Genomic DNA, 14,752 nt, shown 5'->3' with positions numbered 1-14,752 from the left:
GGGCGTGAATTGGGCATCAAGATACTTCTGTTCATTCTGGAGACAAAATCCAGATTCGTTCAAAAACTGAAGTTTGATCAGAATAATTTGCCTCCTTGGTGGAAGTTGTAAATATACTTCAAAATGCCTATGATCTGGTGAAACGCTGATTATCTTTAAATGTTGCACAAATGGTTGATGCTTACGTATGACACAGTGACACAAGCATGTACCGCTCCTGTTCCCGGTGCCTTTTCTGTTGAGACCTCTGAAACCCTTGGTTTTTCCAGCTCTTGCAAAGGAACGCTGTGTTAAAAGTTAATAGAACAGTTTCTGTAATGAGTCATTTTTTGAGGGGGAAAAATTCACTTATTTTCCTCTGATTCTTTCTGTCATATTGTGCTCTGAGCAATTTCAATTAGAGGGTTACATTTTAGTAATCTCTACAGCTTAAATTGATGCCTGCTCATCGTGACGGGAGCCTTTTAGATTTCCTCCAGAAGCTTCAAGGATACAAAACTAATTGGAGTTTTGACGCTGTTTTACATCTCAGTAATTTTATTTTGGGGGCTTGGTGTTACTTTGCTGTCAAATTAAATCAGCCTCTGTATTGTGCAAGTCAGAACAGTACAGATAAAATTCCCCAGTATTCCAAGCCAGTGCACCCCTGTGCAGAAGAAAATAGCTGATCTACGTCAGCCAACTCCGTGAGCGAAGGCTCAGATTTACTGCTTTCCTCTTCTTCTCCTTAAATGGGAGAGGAAAAACTTAAAGAGATTTACACTGCTGCATTTCAATAAAATTTTATACTTGCTTTTGGTATGATTTTGTACAATTTGAAATTTATAGCTGAGCTCTTTTGGCTTAACTTTGATGTGATGATGTTCATATGACATCTTGTACTTCAAAGGCAAGGCAGCAATGCAAAACATCTCACACATATGAATATACTTTAATACGTCCTTGGCCGTGACTCAGGATGGTCAAATTTCAAGTGTCTTCATGTGAATTTTCCAATTTTAGGGTTATTCATAGAAAACGTCAATGCAAGATCAGCTTCCCCCAGTGACTTAGCATATGTCTCTAGTCATTTCATATGCACTCATAAATAGCCAAGTGATTTCAAGCCCAGTCAAGAAAAACATTAGAAAGGTGGTAAAAGGATGTTAGGCATTCACTTTGTGTACTTTTTAAGCCAAACAAAAATGATGTGGTGATTATCTACCCTTTGAATTATCCATGCCACCGTAATAAGAGAGGCCATCTCAGAAAGTGGTCTGAGTCCAGGAGGGAGAGAGAATGAAGGCCTGACTTTGTCCTTAAACAGCTGGGAAATCTTGGTTGAGACATGTGCCCTGTCTGTGCCTCAGTTTCTCTGACTGAGAAGGAGAGAGTCGGACTGGATGAGCTGAATGTGTCTCCAGGCTCCGATCCCTGTGAGAGCAGAGGAGCTGCCCTCTGCTTTACATACGAGGGCTCAGTGGTTCAGGGATGGTCCCCACACGGAGAGGTCCTGTGTGCAAGAAGTTTGGGTGGGGACCATGGCCGACTGAGGCAAAAATATCTTTAGCCAATTACTGCCATGAAGAACGTGACTCAGGGATGCTCTATCTAATTTTTTCCCAGAGTTCCAGATTTGGGGGTACAGTCATACATGTTTATAATTTGGGCTCATAATTCAAAAATTAAAAGCAAAAACAGAACACTACCATGTGAGTGGAAGACATGTCTGTGGGCTGAATTGGCTACTTTGTCTTAGGAGGCACTGGTCAGGGGGAGAACACTACCTTCCAGATCCTTCTTTCCTTTGCCACTGAGCTGTCGACTGGATCACTGGACCTAAGTCAGTTAAGTCACAGCTCCAAATAGCACTGACCTCAGGATGGTGGTGGAAGCTCTGTCCTTCTATGAGCCACTGTTGCCACCTCCCAACTCAGGTCAAATATGGCAGAACATTGATTCCATCTCTAGCTCCCTGTGTCTCTCTTATAAAGATGAGCAGGTTGCCAAACCATCCTGTCTCAGCTGGCCATTTAGCTAGTGGGTGACGATGTTTACAAGCATACCTTACTTCATATCAACATGCATTTGTGAAAAGCTATATTTCAGTGGCTTTTTAAAAAAACAAATAAAAAATGTATTTTGAATGACCCTAGGCGAGTTGGCTATTGAAAATCATCCGAAGGTAAAGACATTTTTTTTTTTAAAGAAGAATCCTTTTATAAAGCAACAAACAATCTCTGATTTTATAAATCTTAATTTTCCTCTGGGCTTTCTTATAGCGGAATGCAATTATAGGGATATATTTTAAGGATAACATCAGAGACCTATAACTCAATTTGGGTTATTGAAAATAAAATTTCAGTATTATCAATTGATAATTGCTGCAGTTTTATACTCTACAAGTGTGTACTCTGCCATGGTTAAGGGAAAACAAATTTATTTTAGAACAGGGCAAAACAGAGTTTAAAGATCAGGGATTCCGATCTTTCCCGAGTGCTGTTAATTTTATTGTAACTTCAAGTAAGGGTCTTAATGAACTGATGCCTCAGCGTCTTCCACAGAGAATAGCTCCAGGGATGCTGGCACGGACTAAGATCAGAGCAACTTGGAATTCTTTGCTATTCTCTCAGAGCGAGGTACATGAGTACCATGAGCCATGATGCTCAAGATTCACCAGCAGGTTTATCTTACCAGCGGTACGTACACCTGGCCAGATCTCACTTGTTAAAGATGTGTGGAGGAAAGAGGTTTCACCTCCCCACTCGGCAACCTGCACTGTTAAGTGATTCTTAAAGTCACATGGTTTTTAACGGACAACCTGATCATCCTTGTTGTAGGGCAGGGTGGAGAACAACTCATCCCTCCTGTCAGGTATAACCTTTGAGATTCTGGATGAAGCTAACATCCCCTTGATTCACAACCCAGGAGAACTGACGGTTCATTTGCCAAGAGATAAAAAAAGATGGGAAAGGTGCCTCTGGATTCTAATCAAAATCCAGCCAATAGCACGGTGGGTAACCGAGGGCAAGTTAAACCTTCTCTTCCTAAAATCCGTCCTCTAAAGCTCAGATGGCCAGAGTAGCCTTGCAAAAATGCATTGTGACCACAGTTCTTGGCATGAAAGATGAACGATTTGCAGCCTCATGCCAAAAAGTATTTCCTAGCATTTACATTCATTACTTAGAATGATCACATTATTCATTTTTTTCCCCAGCATAGAAATTTGCATTTTGCACAAAATTTGCCTGGTGCAGCAGATTTTTATAGTTATGGAAACTGTCATCATTATGGGAATGTGCTGCTGCTCAACTCCCCAGACATAATTTAATATGGTGAGGAGAAAATGGTCTGCCTGGCTCTATGGCGATCATATTTCTACAACTGCAGCAAACAGGGCTTGTGTATTTTCCCTCACTTCAGTTGTAATTCCCATAGTTTATATGAGGGAGACTCTTTGGCTTTTGAAACACTACACTACATTTCTCGATACCTAAGCACAATTTCTTGTCCTTATCTTTCAGAACTCATTAAATATAGGTGTCAGGACCCAGAAACTCTTGTGTGCTAGATTTGTACCCTGGACAATTGTTTTCAGCCATGCTTTGTACTTATGTGGGAATACATATAATTCAATCTGAAGAAGTATAGAAACATTTGAGCATATTGCTTCACCATTGGAAGGAAAGGAGCCAGGGAAAATAGTCAGCCTCTGTCACTTGGAGTCCTAGAGGATGACTCAACGTCTTACATATGCAGTCAACTGTTCAGAACTTACTACTCTATCTATTGTTCAAAATCATGGGAGCAATTGGCTTCTTGGTTGTTTGTTGAAATTTATTTCCTTCTTTATATAGTTAAATTATTTTGTTTTGATAAAAATAAAACTGAAAATGAAAATGTCTTCTGTGATTTGTTAACATTTTACCCAAAACTACTACAAGCGATATTCTGTATGAATTGGATATATGATTATTCCCAAGCAGTTGATCAGACATCCTGTCCGCCATCTTGGTATCCCATTCCATTAGACAAAAGGATTAGGTAATGGCAAATTATCACATTTTCTTGTGCTGTTTCCTTTTCTAACATGTCTCATTTGTCATTGTCTGCCATATTTTAGAGTTCATAAGTTAGACATGTGTTTTTAAGTCCTTCAATGTAGCTGAACTTTGAAGCCACACGAGGGCACTATCCACAGTGCAATAATCCAAAACTTTTCCCTTTAGAATTGATGTTTCTTGGATATTTAATATTATTCATTAACAGAGAAAACATCCTTAATTCAAAACAATTTTTCCTTGTGAAGATAATTCATGTACACTGAATTCATGTACACTGCAAGAATAATAAGACTTATTTTATATACCAACACAATATTAATCTTTTATGTCTATACTTCTTGAAACCACTTGAAGTCAATGAAGACACAATGCATTGGGGAAAAAAATGGAAATGGGAATATGGAAGGAACAGGTATACTAATTGATTGATCTTAATAGCTTTTTTGCTAACTCATCAAACTCTAATAGTAATAAATTCATCCATTATTTCCAAACTTCAGTTATTTGAGAAGCATCTTAATGCTGTTTGCTATACGTGTCCACATGTGAGTATATTATTTACTTAATACTTTCATTTAAATCATCTCTGACTTAAAGAAGTGATGTATATTTTCTAATATGCATTAAAATAAAGTAAAACTATTAAAATTGTTCATCCATGTACCAGTTAAATACCATCTTCATACTACTGGTGGTACATCCCCCACACTTGGGGAAACGTTGAGTGAATCTAAAAGGTACATGCAGTGTTAGTTTCTCTAATTATTTTAGTTCCTATTAAGCACAGTACTCTCCTCATTTTTTCTCCAAGCCAGTAGAACTGGTGACCACAAGTAGAATTGTAGGTTTATCAGATAAGTTTCTTTAGTCAAATTTTATAGTTGAATAATTGATATTCCAAGTCAAAGGAGTATCATATCTTTTAGTCTCAAAGGAATAATCATATAATGTCTTGTTGTAAAATGATTTTTGTTTTTCTGTTTGGGTACTTTGTTGGTTGGCTGGTTGGCGAGTGCGAGATGATGTACAGGAAAGCGTAGTTAGGAGTTCATACTGAACCACAAGCACTACCAGCAATTCTGCTGAAAGGCTTGTTTCTAGACATTTGGATTTGCAGCAAGTGGATTTTGCTGCACTAACAACCATGGAGAACAACTTTCCAGTCTCCTGCTTGGCGAGAGCCTGCTGATCTTTGGGCTGCTCTGTGGCATCTAGGACCTTTGTCTCCAGCTGTGATAGATGTCTGCTTTCAGTCTTCCTCAGCTTCTGCTCGAGGCAAATTCAACACTCTTTACAATTGATCATCTGGGCGTTAGTTCATGCTATTTCTGCCTGGAAGTAGGTGAATTATTTTTCTGCATAAATGCATGCATGAAGGAATTTCTACAACGAATTGATGGTTTTGTATGTGCAGCATCTGGGACAGCCTGATCCAGCCCTGTCTCTGGCCGCAGTGGAGGTGTGGTTGTCTTCTGCGTATACATTGTGTGAAATGGGGTTCACATTAACCAGAAATGAGTCCTCTTGACTCCATCATAAATGAAAGGCCAGATATCCAGGCTGGTTTTTTCTATATGTTAGCGTTCCAGTCAGACATGCTTGCTCTAAGGGTGTGTAGGTCCACACACACACAGGCCATACATTGAGGACCTACTCAAAAAGTCCTCTTCTTGTTAAAGAACTGGATGGAATGGGGCCAATAGCTAGGAAATGAGAAAGCCACATGTATGGCCCAAAAGGGATGAGGCAGGGCCCATAGTGTCTTCATCATGATATTCTTAGCAGCTAGAACAGTGCTTGGCTCGTAGCAGGTATTAATGCACATTTGCTAAGTAAATGAATGGAAATGGCTCACTGGGAGTCAAGGAGAGGAAAGAAAGATTCTAAGATGAGTAATTTAGGCCAATCTCTTTCCTCCTGAAGATCTACCTCATTATCAGAGATGAACAAAGGCATCTAGAGAAGTTCCTGTCCACCAATTTCAGAATTTAGCAACAATTTTCCATTACTTACTCCATCCCGTTCGTTCAACCAGTATTTATCGAGTGCTTTAGTACGTAGCAGGCACATGAGGAGATAGAAATGAAAAAGACATACAGGGACCACGGAGCTTTTATCTAGGGGGAGGATGTGTCAATTCATGAACCTACCAGGCAAACAAATACCTGAACAATACAATATCAGATGGTGCTAAGGGCTAAGAAAGCTAAGGGGATATTAGAAAGCTTGTCTTACCCTAATTCAAAACATTTAACGCAAATAAACATTTTTCTTTTATTGTCCTCACTAGAGAAGGAGAAATCATCCTATGCATTAAGATCCATCTCTTCCACTTCACGCCAACAACCTCAATTCTTCTCACATGAAGCAAAGAATGTTGTGGGATGATGTCTCACTAGGTTTGTGCTTTTAATTTTTCTTACTCTCTTGGTAGCTTGAGTTGGTGTCAGTAAGTGTTTCCTCCACCTGAGCATGGTAACTTGGGTCTACCTGCACTAACATGTTGATTCCAGGGACCTCAATACGTCGGAAATGAATGCCTCTTGGATCCCATGGTAGCAAAGAAACTCAGGTGGGCACTATTTTAGACTTCATTTCCTTGAGAGAAACCACCAACTATTTGACGCCTTGATGTTCTCAATCCTGGATTCTTTTTCTCAGGAAAGGTTAAGATATCACCCTGAAAGGCAGTGGTTCTCAAAAGGGGACATTTTACCTCCCAGGGGATGTTGGACAATGTCTGAAGACAGTTTTGATTTCACATCTTGGGTGAGGGGTGCCACTGGCACCTGTAGGTGGAGACCAGGGATGCCGCTCAACATCCTCCAATGCACAGGACAGCCCCACAAAGAAATGTCCAGTCCACAATGCCTATAGTGCTGAGGTTGAGAAACCCTGGGCTAAGGAGATGAGGTTACAGTGTATCAGAGACCCTAGAACAGCTCAGTCCTCATACTGATGATGGGACTAGAGTAGGGGGAAAGACTTGCCTTGGCAAGACCAGAAGGAGAGCGCGGGCTCCATATCCAAGTCCAGTATGCTTTCCGTAACATCACATCTGGAACTTTCACAGTTGCATTAAGACATGCTTCTAGAGTCTACACACAGTAGAATATATATTGGTTATGGTTCAATTAACCTCATTTTTTTTTTTTCACTCTTCATTCCAACTTGAGGGGAAAGAACCAGGACATAGGAAGGTAAGTCCATGTGAACAGATGTTTGAACATAGAGTAGACATTCAGGAAATATTTATAGATCAAAAGATAGGATTTTACTATGAGGGTAAATGCAACCCAAACTCCCCTATAGTCTCCATTGACCTCTACAGCCAAATGGAGTGAAATAGAAAGAATACTGGTGCTGGGCAGCATAAAGTTTTCTGCTTTGATTGGGATGATCCAGTTTGTGGTTTGCACCTTCTCGTTTTCAAGGGAAACTGAGAACCAGAGGATTTTGTCCTGGCTTGAGTCAGAAGCAAAGCTGTGACTGACACCAGTGCTTCAGCCCTAAAGACCAACATTCTTGCCATGACATGACCACATTCTGCCTCCGGAATTTTCCATCATGTACTACTGTGTAAGAAGCGTAAAGAACAATATATTTTATAAAGATTTTCTTCATCAGGGTTTGAAAATAGCAATGGATTCCTGGTTATCTGGAAATTACGCAGAAAATTGAATTATCCAGACTATCCTATTCCCCAAATGTTCTAGTTAATCAAGGTTTGATGGTGTTTGTTTTGCAAAAAGAAAACTTCTCTCCTAAGACATTTAGTCTCAAATCGATGTGAGCAATGCCGATGTGGTCTCATAATTTATACACCTGATTTGCTGTCCCGTGGGCTATTTGGCAGGGATCACAAGCATAGACAAAGAAGATGTTAACAGCAAAAAAGACATCACCAGAAAGCCTTTGGAAGACAAACACTTCACATCTTCAATTATAAGACAACCTGATGCAAAGAGAGAATAAATTATTTTAAAAACCTCCTGCACAAAGAAAATAATGGAAAAACACCTCACAAGTAGTTATCCCTTTTGTGCTAAAAACAAGTGATTTGAAGAAAATAACTGCATGGGGCTGAATGTGTTAGTCTTATTATCTTTTTCTGGTTTTGAATTCTTAGGAGAGAAACAGAGAATAAGGAAAAAAGAAGCTCTCATTGTCTCAACAAACATTTATGGGGTATTTAGTATATTGCCAGACAGCAGGCTATACTTTCTGCGACTTTTTCTACCTTTAAAATTACTTTCAATGACGTGAAAGAAACTTCTAGATGCCTCATTGCTGATTCCAACAGTGGTTCCCGAAAGGCCATTTCTTCTAATGTTTTTGCCAAAACTGTATGGTGCAACTTATGAGGTGCCACTGGGACTATCACTTGGTGTTTTCCAGCCTGGGAACCTGAGTTTTAGGGGTTGGTTCATCCTAGGCTTTGGGGGGGCATCCATCTGCAAGGAGAGGTTTAGGAGAGTCTCAGGTTGTCTTTTCCTGAAGCAGACTTGGCAACAGAGTTCAGCGTGTCAGAGGTTTACCAGGGAGTGTTGTTGGGATCCACACCTGTGCAAAGGAGAATAGGGAAGCAGAATGGGCAGAGGGAGAAGTTGAGCTCCAATACAGACAACCACAGCCTTGACCAGCCCATGAGATGCTCTGGAGAAGGGATGTGACCTAGAGGCAGCTCTCTGCAGCTGAGAAGTCCCTGAGGACCAACAGTGCCTGCTGACCGCACTTCCAGCATCTGGGGTAGCAATCCTTCACTAAGGGGGATCTGGGTGGCACTTCACAGTATCCACTACAGTGAGGCTCCACTGTGGTGCATCTATCCTCCCTCCCTCCCTCCCTCCCTCCCTTCCTTCCTGTCTTACTTCCATGCATCCAACAAATATTTATTGAGCATCTGCCATCTGCCAGGCACAGCCTGGTAGAGAAGATGTCATTAAACACAATATTACACATTATTTACTTACAATTTGAGAAATGCTAAAAAGGGATCATGCCAGGTGAGAAAAGAGAAAATAACTGGGGAAACCAACAGAATGGAGAACCTTCAGCCTGAACTCTGAGGAATGAATTAGGAAGAGTGGGAAACCGATGTTCCAGGTGGAGGGAGCTTTGAGATGGAGGAACCAAAAGGACAATGGTGCGGCCCTTGGGGTACAGTGTGGGACGCGTGGGCTGGGGATAAGCAGGAAGTGAGACCGCAGGGGACAAGGATCAGATCTGGAGGATTTTATGGATGGACTTAAGGAGTATGCTTTTATCCTAAACATTATGACCAAGAAATCCACACCACGCTTGGAGACCTAGGAAGGAGATTCTTCTGGGACTGGAAACCTGAAAATTGGCTTAAAATGTAAATGGGGACTCCTTCCTGCAAGGTTTGTAGCATTCTTAAGAATGGGAGGGACCTAAGACTAAAATAGCTTCTTTCAATGTGGTTCAAGGAGAGCCGTTCAGAGCTGCACACAACTCCGTACAGACCCCTTTAGCTTTTTGTCTCAGCATCCCGTTTAACCTGACCATCGTAATTTTCACAACAGCTCATCTAAATAGAATAATCTAAACTATAAAACAAAATACTTAAAGAGTCAGTCAACCACAAGACTTGAGAACTGCAGTCCATAAACCCTCTAATGAAGGAGTAGATGGCTTGAATCGCCTTGCAATTTTTGCATTTATCTGGACGAAAAGATGAAAGAAAAAAGTCACTGTAACATCCAGAAGATTCCAAATGTCTGCTGTCCAGTGTTGTGTCTTATGGGACTCATGGAGTAAGAAGTCTCTCTTCCGATTTACGTAGGAACAGAATTTAAATGAATTGGGATCTGGTAAAATTCCAGAAGCTCAGACTCATATTTGGAGTCTTTCTTTCTCTCTCCCTCATTCTCTCTCCATTCGGAGAGAATGATGGGGAAGCATTTGAAAAACAAGCCTATTTTTGGCTTGAGGAACAGGCTGTGACAATTTGTGGTCTGCTCCAGATTCACTCAGAACGCCTCACCCACCGGCTGCTCTGTTTTCTTCAGTACTCTCAGAACTTATTTAACAGAGATTCAAAGTTTGCAAAGCTTAACCTATTAATTAGTAGCTGACCTCTCCCCCATAGAGATCTTCCCATTAAAAAACCAATTCCTGGGTCAGTGTAAATGAGTCGTCTTTTATTTTTGGTACTTATAAAAATGGTCCACATCCGACGAGGAGTGCATCAGAAAAAGCACTTCAAAATGCACTGTCTTCAAAGTGTCAAAAGATAACACTTCAGGGCTGGAAGCTTGGGAATAGAAGGTGCATATTGGTCTTTAATTAAGGAAACTGTTGAGAATGAAGAACATTTATCATCTTAAACCACCAGCGGCTTCAAGGCGGCATGAAGGCCCTGGGTAACAAAGATGGGCTTGTTGTCCCAGCTGTCCTGGTACTAGCCTTGGCCTGTGCAGCTGACCCAAAGCTAAATGCTTCCCAGCAAGGGGCATTAGAAATGATCCTCAACTCCTCGTACTGTGACAACTCGATTTCCACAAGTGGCAAAGAAAGTAAAGCTTCAGTCCCCTCCCGTGGGACGTGTCTGCCCCAAAACATTAGCAGAGCTGGAGAAGTAACAGTCCTCTGCGAGGAGAAGCCCATAAACATGGGAATGTGCAAAGACAACGTGTGACAAAGGATCAGAACCTCATTGTGCAGATTTCATCGGTACTTTATCTGGAGGAGAAAGAGCCTATAGGGGGATGGGTGGAGAAAAAAAACCCTACAGATTGTACTCCGGTTTTATAACCAGATTGTTGGAAATTACTGACAGATTGAATAAAATAATATGCTTTGGAGCAGCAGGGAACTTAAAGGTGGAAATCTAATTGACTTCTACCCTAAACCTAGGAGCTGGGGCTGGGGAAGCTATATTATTAATCACCACTGTGGTCACTGCTTGGTGGTTTCATGTGCAGCAGGAGGAAATGTAGCTTTCAATTACATACACATGAATTTCAAGTGACTAGCTGGTGTACCAGAGAGAAGAATTCGTGTGGATGGTGAACTGCAACTCGTGTGTGTATGCGCTTGAGCAGAACCACACCACCCCATCAAACGATGCAATTGGGGAGTATTGGGGGCGAGCACCGTGGGGGTATAAAGCCCCAATCTGAAGGCCCCCACCGTGTCAGCTCTCTGTTAGAGCAGGGGTTCTTCTCTGTCCTGCAAAGCCCTTGCAATAGCCCTGGACTGAATAGATTTCAGATCTGCCTTGAATATGAAATACTTCTGGATGTACTCGGCCATTTTCTACCCTGAAAATCAGAGAGACAGAAGGCAGATTGTGTCTGGCTTCAAATGATATTTCAGGAGTCCACTAAATGTCGAGATAAGATGAGCGATAGCATAGGAAGGCTTTTCTGAATTCTTTTGCATCCAAGGTAGGAAGATCTTCTTCCATTAAACTTCCAGAGTTTTTCTCTGGTATTCAAACAAAACATAAGGTTTTTGTGATGGGGCTGATTACAAGAACGCATGATGGTTTCCTTTAGCAAGCAAGTCTTTTGCTTTCATGGAGAAGAGACCCCCCCGACACTCACCTGGGCTTGCTGGTTTGCATATTGAGTAGCTACTGTGAGTCCACCTGTGCTGGACACGCGAAACTCAGCAATCAAGACAGACTTGTCCCTGCTCTTGGGAAGCGTATGTCAGCCTCAGTACAGGGTCTGTCCCGTGGTAGGTTCAAAAGAAAATGCATTCAATTACATCGTGTAAGATGGAACACTCATTCATTTATTCACTCACTCAGCAAGCCTTTCCAGATTGCCTAACATATGCAGAGTTATAGTCAACCAGTCACCAGACAAAATGAAGGATTGAATGAGGTTATAAGTTCAATGTCTGGCTAAACCCACAGGTTTTGGACCAGATAAACCCGGGCTTGAGTTTGCCTTTGCTCTGAATCTCTGTCTGGCTTTGAGCCTTCTCCATGCCTCTGTTTCTCCTTCTGTAAAATGGGGCCAGTTATACCTGCCTCTCAGATTTATTGCATTAAATGAGTGCTATACATCGGTCCGTCAGCAGCTCTGGTCTCAGGACTCCTTGACACCCTGAAAAACGATGGAGAGCCCAAAAGAGCTTTTGTTACCAAACCCCTACCACAAAGTTGACATATATATTTGTCATATTACAAATTAACACTGAAACCATTTTAAATAACTTATTAATTCATTTTAAAAGAGTGATAATAAACCCATTACATATTTTTTATAGAAAAAAGTGATATTTTCCAAACCAAAAATGTAGTGAAAAGAAGGCATTGTTTTCCATATTTGCACATCTCTTTTAATGTCTGTTGCAATATCACACTCCATGTAGTCTCTGGAAAATTCCACTGTGTGCTCCTAAGAGAATCTGAGTGTAGAAGGCCAATAACATCTTAGTATTATTGTGAAAATGGTGTCAAACCCTTGAAAGGATCTGGGGTGCCCCAATCACACCATGAGCACCACTGTGGTAGTCACTGTTCTTCACTACAACCCTCCACTGTAAGTACTATTTTCATTCCCATTTTACAGATGAGGAAATTGAGGCACAGAAAGGTTAAGGAACTTGCCTGAGACCACACAATTAAGAGCAGCAGAGCTGGCATTTAAACTCAGCTGTTTGCCCCCAGGGTCTTCCCACTACCACCTCTCATGCAGAAAACCCAGAACAGTGCTGGACACGGGATGCTCTTGGTAAATGTGAGCAGCTGGGACAGCCATGAATAGTATGACATCCTTCTGCTGTGCAGATGATCCCACTCCATCCCCCCAGGGCCAGTTCATCTCAGTGCTCAGAGAAATGCACGGAGGGAGGGATGGACTGAGAGAGCCCATTGGAATCAAGATACAAGGCTTTGGAAAACAGTCATTAAGATTCTGAACAGTTTTTAATCACCCAAGTCCTCCTTCTAGAACATCTCCAGCGACTAGAAGTTGCTCACAGAGGAGGAGTCTGTCTGTCTGTCTGATCACCTGGAAAACTTTAGAAATCCTTTAGCCATCAGAGCAGCCATCTCCCCCTGATTTGCCTGGTGGTGGGGCCGACCCACCGGGCACATTTGTGGGGAACAAAGGAAGCAGGGATGTTTAAGGGAGGGGGCGGATACATCCCATCAGGGCAGCTCTCTCACACTCAGGCCAAAAAGATGGGTCGTTGATTCACATGCCTTGCAGCTGGGAGTGTGCTTGGAGGCCACGTAAAGGAGAGGAATATTTCTCACTCCTCCCACCCCTTTTTTTTTTTTAAATCCGTGGACCATTTACTCTTTGGCTCAAATTACTCCTCAGACTTCGCAACTCACCCATTCCCATTTGCCAGTTAGAAAGAAGAAAAAAAACCAACCATATTAGAATTCATGGGAAGAAATAGAGATTGTTTTTGAGACACTGGCAACTGACTTTCTTTGTTTTATTAGCATAAGTGAATTATTAATTCAGCACAGAAAAGGCATAGGTCTTTGTCATATAAAAAATCATCAATACCACAGGGACCTTCACAAACCAGGATGATAATAATTTCTTACTTACATTTGCATAATGCTTCACAATTTACAAGGCCCTGGCACATACTCCACGGATTTAACTTTGATAGCTGCATGGAATGGAGTTTTTGCCCTGTGTGGAGCTAGCGGGATAGCACAGGGATTTTACTTCATTACCATCGCGCCCCAAATCATGGATAAACACTCTAGATTCATTCAGAAGCATCTAGGGGAAAAAAGTCATTAATATTTAACATTTTTTTATTACATTCCCAAACTCAATCAAAATTTTTTAGAACTTGCCTTCAAGCATCAAGAGGCCCAACCCAGCTTTGGAGAGTGATCGAGTTTGAGCTTTCCGTGAGCTCCATTCTCCCATCCCTAACTGGATGGAGCCATTTGCTGGAGTGATCAACTTATCCCGGTTTGCCTGGGACCTGCCCAGTTTTAGTGCTGAAAGCCCAGTGTCCCGGAATCCCCCTTGGTCCTGAGTGAACGAGGACAGTTGGTCACCCTATATTTGACAATCCCTGATAACATCACACACTTTGAGTCTACTACCATCCTTTTCTTCATCTCTACAGTTTTGCTCCTGGCTGCTGCTTGCTTGGAGCTTAATGCTTCACAAGCACATTTGGTCTTGCTGGCCAGGACTGGCCTCACAGCCTGAACCCAGACATGTGCTCTCCTCCTCTCTCCCCTCCTCTGCTGTGTCAGAGCAGTGAGGCTAGACTGGGTGTTCGGCACGGGAACACTCATTCTCTTTGGGGAAATCCCCTTAGTGTGGCCTTCCTCCATCACTAAAGGGGCCGGAGGGCAATGGGGATGCTGGTGCCTTCTCCCCACCCGCTGTGACTCTGGCTCAGGCATGTGTCCTCGCTTGGTCAATCATATGCTCTCACCCAGGGCTTTGAATCTTGAGGGAGACACAGAAAGACTTTGGGACAATTAGAGCCCACTCACGACCCGGCAGTGGAGTTCTGCGTGCAGAGGCAGGGCCAGCTGTGGCGTCAAGATCATGGTCTCTGCAGCTAGACCTCAGTGGCTTCTCAGCTCCCTTTGGATTGGCCTACTTTCTGAGCCCAATTCACCAACATTCTTGCCAGTTCTGTGAGCTAACCAATGTCCTTCTGATCAATCCTTCAATGCTTTAAGCTAGCTGGAGTCAGCTTCTGATGTCTGCAACTTAAAATGTGCCTACTATGGTGGA

The sequence above is a fragment of the Diceros bicornis genome, chromosome 19 (genome assembly GCF_020826845.1).
Source record: "Diceros bicornis minor isolate mBicDic1 chromosome 19, mDicBic1.mat.cur, whole genome shotgun sequence".
Lineage (NCBI taxonomy): Eukaryota > Metazoa > Chordata > Mammalia > Perissodactyla > Rhinocerotidae > Diceros > Diceros bicornis.
Note: the sequence above shows the minus strand (reverse complement) of the source record.